This window comes from Nansenia antarctica, assembly GCF_963989245.1.
Source record: "Nansenia antarctica genome assembly, chromosome: 7".
NCBI classification, from domain to species: domain Eukaryota; kingdom Metazoa; phylum Chordata; class Actinopteri; order Argentiniformes; family Microstomatidae; genus Nansenia; species Nansenia antarctica.
Window position 1 is genome coordinate 26,547,323 of NC_137677.1, and position 6,124 is coordinate 26,553,446.

The 6,124-nt window shown below is 45.2% G+C and overlaps 1 pseudogene across 1 annotated transcript; it reads left to right on the top strand.

Moving 5' to 3' along the window:
• The first annotated feature begins 4,119 nt into the window (after positions 1–4,119).
• On the top strand, positions 4,120–5,881 carry LOC308162497 (ornithine decarboxylase antizyme 1-like; annotated as a pseudogene). Its single transcript has 4 exons — positions 4,120–4,318; positions 4,615–4,790; positions 4,949–5,034; positions 5,255–5,881. The product of its transcript is annotated as an ornithine decarboxylase antizyme 1-like (transcript).
• Positions 5,882–6,124: the final 243 nt, after the last annotated feature.

Below are 6,124 nucleotides of genomic sequence, written 5' to 3' on the forward strand. Positions count from 1 at the left end.
TTGAATGAGAGCTCCTGATAGGGTCCTCAGTGTGTTTTTACTGACAAGTGAGGATATCCTGTACAAGAATCTAGTTTTATGGTTCACTTTTTTGATTACTTTTGCTGCCATTTTATCTCCGGAAAGATTTGCCTCTAAGATGGAGCCCAGGTATGTAATATCCTCTTTTCTTGTGATATTAATGTTACCCACTTTTATTTTAAAATTTTCAGCCTTTCTGAGTTTAGATGGGGATCCGTATAGGATGGTTTCAGTTTTACCTAGGTGTATTGATAGTTTATTGTCAGCTAGCCAGATGCAGATTCTACTCAGTTCAGTGCTTAGCGCTTTTTCCACCTGCAATATGTCCCTGTCAGAGACCAGCAGAGCCGAGTCATCCGCGAACAGGAACAAATTGCAATTACATGCTGATGACATGTCATTCACATATATTAGGAACAGTAAAGGTCCCAATATGCTTCCTTGTGGAACGCCGCAGGTCACTGGGAGGGGGGGGGACAGTGTTCCGTTCACACTAACCACCTGTTCCCTCCCCTCTAAGTAGGATTGCATCCAGCTCACCGATGTTCTATCGAACCCAATTGCTTTCAGTTTATCTAACAATATGTGGTGATCTACTGTGTCGAAGGCCTTCTGGAGGTCCAGCATGACCATGCCGCAGTACTTGCCCGAGTCCACCTCATGGTTGATGTGGTCGTTCAAATAGAGAAGGCATGTGTCAGTGGAATGGGATGTTCTGAATCCTGATTGAAATTCATACATCAGATTTTTTTCGGTAAGGTACCTATCGACCTGTTCATAAACTATTTTTTCCATAAGTTTCGAGATGGAATTAAGAATAGAAACAGGTCGGTAGTTGCCTGGGTCTAATTTGCTTCCTTTTTTATACAGTGGGGTTACCCTTGCTATTTTAAAGTCAAGGGGGACGTGTCCCTGTTTGATGGAGAGGTTTATTATGTGGGTGATGATTGGGGTAATGGAGGCAGCTGAGTCTTTTAGAAATCTGGCTGGAATATTGTCATGGCCCGTGGCCTTTTCTGAGTGTAGAGCGCCTAGCTTTTTAAACACCTCATCGTTTGACACCATGGAGAGTTTAAAATCATCATTGCGTACACCCAGTTTATTGTAGAACGCACGGATGTGCTCTACACCATAACGCCCTGAGTGGGGTGGTAGATTGTTAACTAATTTAGTGGCTATGGTTGTAAAGAAAGTGTTTAAGCACTTAGCCACATCCAGCTTGTCTGTAAGGAGAGAATCACCAGATTTTATGCTGATGTTTGTAGACCTGGTTTTGAGTTTTTGACTGCAACCTAGTTGGCTATTAAGTAGCTTCCAAAGGTCACGTGGTTTGTTTAAGTTTTCTTCGATTTTGTTATCGAGGTATTCTTTCTTAGCAGATTTGGTCATGGTAATTACCTGATTGCATAGTTTGTTGCATTGTTTTTTAATTTTCTCAAAGGAGATATTAGACATGGAACACGATATTGACACGATATTACACGTATGGTCATCGTTAAGTAAGGTACTTGTGTTAAATTGTCTGTTAAGATAAGTAACACCGAGCTCGTTATTTGTACGATATCATTGATTTTAGTTCAACAACAAAAGCAGAAGTGTGGGTCCGTCTAATTGCTGGAATGGAATGGGGGTTGCTCTAGTTCTAGGGAACGTTGATAATTTCAGTTACTAATTTCAGGTTTTTTCACTTTATTATTTGGGTTATTATTATCAGTATGGAATCATCAGTATGTCATTTAAAAATATTTGTTTTTAATATGGAACGGTCCATCATGGAACATTTCGTTCCAGGGATTAGCCATAACCCATAATTTAGCATTATTGCTTGTTAGCTTCGTTTTGTCAATGGTTCCCAGTGCTGCTGCCTGTTCGTAAATACGCTCTGGACATCTGATCGGCACTCATGGAATGCCTCTGGTCCAATCAAATGACTCGGTCCCTTTATGACGTTGAACCCTGTGTGCGCTCCGGCGCTCTGATAGCGAATTTACGAACGCACACCCTATTACAGGGTTCAGTCGTTTGAGAGAGGGTCATCGACATAAGTCAACCCCCCCCCCCCCCCCCCCACACACACACACACACACACACACACACACAGACTTTGAGGTGTTGTTTTTGCTTAGTTACTAGTCATGAGTAAAGGCATGACGATTCCTTGTATTTCTAAATGTCAAAATCTCCTTGACTTCCATCCATCCACTGTATAATATCCAACATATTTGGAGCTGTTGATTTCAGTGATATCTTTCAGAGCCTTTCCCAACACTTGGCTAGAAACCGGCCTAGGCTGTCTCTTTACTAGGAGAACTCCAGGTAGCCCTATATAAGATTTTTTTTCTTTTTCTCGCAATTGTTTCATTGGATCAGCCTGCGCACTGGTTATCTCTAGGCTGTTATCTTATGGTAGGATCGCTTATCTTGTAGTTGTCTCATTAAAAGATACAGCCCTCTCTATATGGTTTGTTTTGGTGTAGTGCCCGCCCCCCCTGCCTAATGCGTGTTACATGGAGGATTATTTCTGGTCGGTTGTGTGGGTGTGGAGTGTTGTTGAGCTGTGTTGTTGTCTCTGTCTGTGTACCAGTGGACGTCTCTGACGGCCAAGCAAGTCTATGGCATCAGAGGTACGGGATAGGGATAGTACATAAACGGGTACACTTAATATTTCCCTTTTTTGTTTCCAAATATCTACTGTATTTCCTCTTGGGGGGGGGGGGTGGCATTCTTTTTTCCCCCCAACATCAGATTCATTCAACTGTAAAAGCTGTTACGCAAGGGGAGACTATTCCTCCCACGTGACCAGAGCAGCTGTCTCCAGTTAAGCCTCTCTGCATGGATGTGTTGTGTTACCGAGTGCCCGTGTGCATGGGGATTTTAAAGAATGTTGTGAATGGCGTAGAGACCAGACAGCAGTGCTGCTGTTGTCCAATCTGTGGGAACAAAGTGCAGGTGGAATGTGAAGCGGCCAGATATTTTTTATGAGAGACGAGGAGGCCATTATCCCTGATAATCTGGTTATGTTATTTTAGAGAAAATTGTATAGCCCCCCCCCCTGTATAGGCCCTCTGTTTATGGTCAGCGGCCAGCGTTGCCGCAGTGACCCATCATGCCGGGAAGGTCTGAATACCACTCAGCTCGCTTGACCTGCAAGCGGTGGACAATGCACCTTCGCTAGGCTTTCACACATCTGCTCCACATATAGCACAGGAGTGGCGTGTGCGTAAGTGAGCGTCGGTGTGAGGAGCGCGCTAACAGACCCACCGGCTAATGGGTTTTGTTCCCCCCGGTGGAGACAGGAGCCCTGAGAATAGGCCTACTTTCCGGGGGCTGCTACTACCGTAGCTAGTGCAAAACCTTCACGCACTAAAGCCAGGGCTCTTTTAACTGGAACACGTTCAGCTTGTCGGTGGCTTAAGCAAAATGACTGGTCAGTGGAGTGGTTAATCTGGTGTTTTTCCGCCACTTATGCCAGTGGTAGGCATTACTGATTAATGTCACTGCTGCTGCAGGGAAAGCTCGAATCAGGCTGACAACCAGATAGCGTTCTTTCTTACCCTACCTTCTTGTTTTTTTCCGGGTTAGCTGAAACTTTCACACTCTATTATTTGTTTTAATGCCTCACCAGAAGTGTTACATTTTTCCTCCCGTCCTGTTTACCTGTTAGCGTGAGTGTGTGCACTCTGATTAATCAGTGAGCTGTCAACTGGGAATCCGTCACTAAGATGGCGTGTCCCTCTGACGACCGCGCTGCATCACAGCAGCCTCTCGGTTTAATGAGTCACCTCTGAACAGACACTGTTGTTGGCCAATGTGTTGTGCAACGGATTGAAATGTCTGTCTGTTAGTTATTGTGCCTCGAGCAGCCAGTGTTGCAAGCAAGCAGCAGCATCAGACATGTACCGATTTACGATTTAGGCTAGTCAGCTGTACCGTGAGTGACCTGTTTAAACTTCAACCCTTGTCGTGGGAACGTTATGTGCAGATTTTAACTCGAGGCAATGTTTGACTATAGTAATGCAGCGAAGTTACATTGTCACAGTCCGAAGGGACTCCTTGTCTTGTCTAGTTTGCCCCCGCTTTCAGTTGAAACCTTGAGTCATGGCTCCGTTCTCGTGCGTGACCTCCTCCTCCTCCTCCTCCAGCATCTCCAGCCCCAGGCGGTGCTCCCGCTGTAGCAGTAACCCGTGTCCGGGGCCTCAGTGGTGTTCCTGATGCCCCTCACCCACCTTTGAAGATCCCAGGTGGGCGAGGGAATGACCAGCGGGATCGCAATCTTTCAGCTCAGCTATTCTACTCGGTGAGTGTTGTAGTACTCTCTCTCTTATCTGTCACTCTATGACCTCACACTCTCTCGTGTTGGCCTTAGCCTATCTTTTACTCAGAAGCACAGCTGTTTCTCAGGCGTTTGTTTCTTTTCACACGCTGATAAGGTTTTGTTCTTTTGCAATTTTGTACAAGCTTGATCAGATTTGTTCTCAAAGAGAATATTTTTAATTAATCTCTCTCTTGCTGTGCTCTTTATTCCAGTTTTTTTCCACTGTTCTGAGACTGGTCTCGCATGCTCATTTCTAATTCCGTCTCTCCCTTTTGCAGGACGCTCGGTTGCTGGTTCTTGAGGAGCCCCCCCCCGCCAACGGTCGCGTGCGTTTCCTGCTCTTCGAGCCTCGCCGCTCGGATGGCAAGCACTGTGTCTGGAGGGGGGCGCTGAAGGGCGGGAGCATCTACATCGAAATCCCCCCCGGAGCTCTGCCCGAGGGCAGCAAGGACAGGTCAGTCAGCTGACCTTTGTTTTGTCCACTGGTGTGAATTAGAATCGTGTGGGATAGTTATTTTAAACCTGTGTGGGATAGTTATTTTAGACAGACTTGACTCCTAATTTTAGACCACAATGACTCATTGACCTCTCTCTCTCTCTCTCTCTCTTCAGTTTCGCTCTCCTGCTGGAGTTTGCAGAGGAGAAGCTGAAGCTCGATCATGTGTTCATCTGCTTTCACAAGAGCCGCGACGACAGAGGTAAACCCTTTGTACCCCCCCCCCCACTCCCGCCCCCCCATATCACTGTCCCATCTGTCTGTCTCTCACCCTTTAAGGTCAAATGGATTTTCTGAAATCAAAACCTAAAACCACCACAGCCCCCAAAATCCCCAATTCGTGGAACATCAAATCAGTTTATTGGGCTTTGATTGTGTGTCAAGTCATCTAACTCTGCCTCTCTCTCTCTCCGTCCCTCCAGCGACCGTGCTGCGTACATTCTGTTTCCTGGGCTTTGAGATTGTGAGACCCGGTCATCCCCTCGTCCCTACCCGCCCTGACGCTTTCTTCATGGTTTACAGCATCGAGAGAGATTCCTCAGACGATGAATAATGCTGAACAAACACCCTACCCCCCCCCCCCCCCCCCCACGTATCATTTGGGAAAAACAATATTATCAAAACTCAGTATGGTTGAGGTTTCCTGTGAAACTGTTTCTGTTCGTTTTACCCTTGATGTGCTGTATTGCAATGACATTTGCACTAGTGTCAAATGTTAAAATCAGGAATGTACACCCATCTTTAAAATCTGGGAAATGTTTCCTCACCACTGTATTGCTTCCCATGTTATGTATAGTGCTGATTACCTCCCCTCTCCTTACCACCACAATGATCATCTCTAGGATGTAATATTTATGGGTAAAATCTCCATGCATACTCATGTAATTAGTTACGTTTTCTTGGCTATTTCAAGTTGATTTACATGTTGATATTGATTTTTTTAAATGTGTGCATGAACTTTGATTTCTAGTTTTGATTCACTTGACTGAGATCTGCATGTTGTAACAAGTGTGCTAAATAAAAGTGCTCACCTTAACAGGTGGAATTCACCTGTGGTCATTTCTTGTTAGGGGTTGACGCAATATCATTTGAAGGGTACAAGGATAAGTCCGTTATAGGGACATACCACGTAACCACAAGGTTCTTGGTTCGATTCCGACCCTCAACATGTTTTCCATGTCATCCCTCCTCTCTCACACGTCCTTCCTGTCGACTGACGACATGCAAAACATCCAAAAAGCAGAAATGCCCTAAAAACATTACAAAAATAAAACAATAAGCCCATTATATCA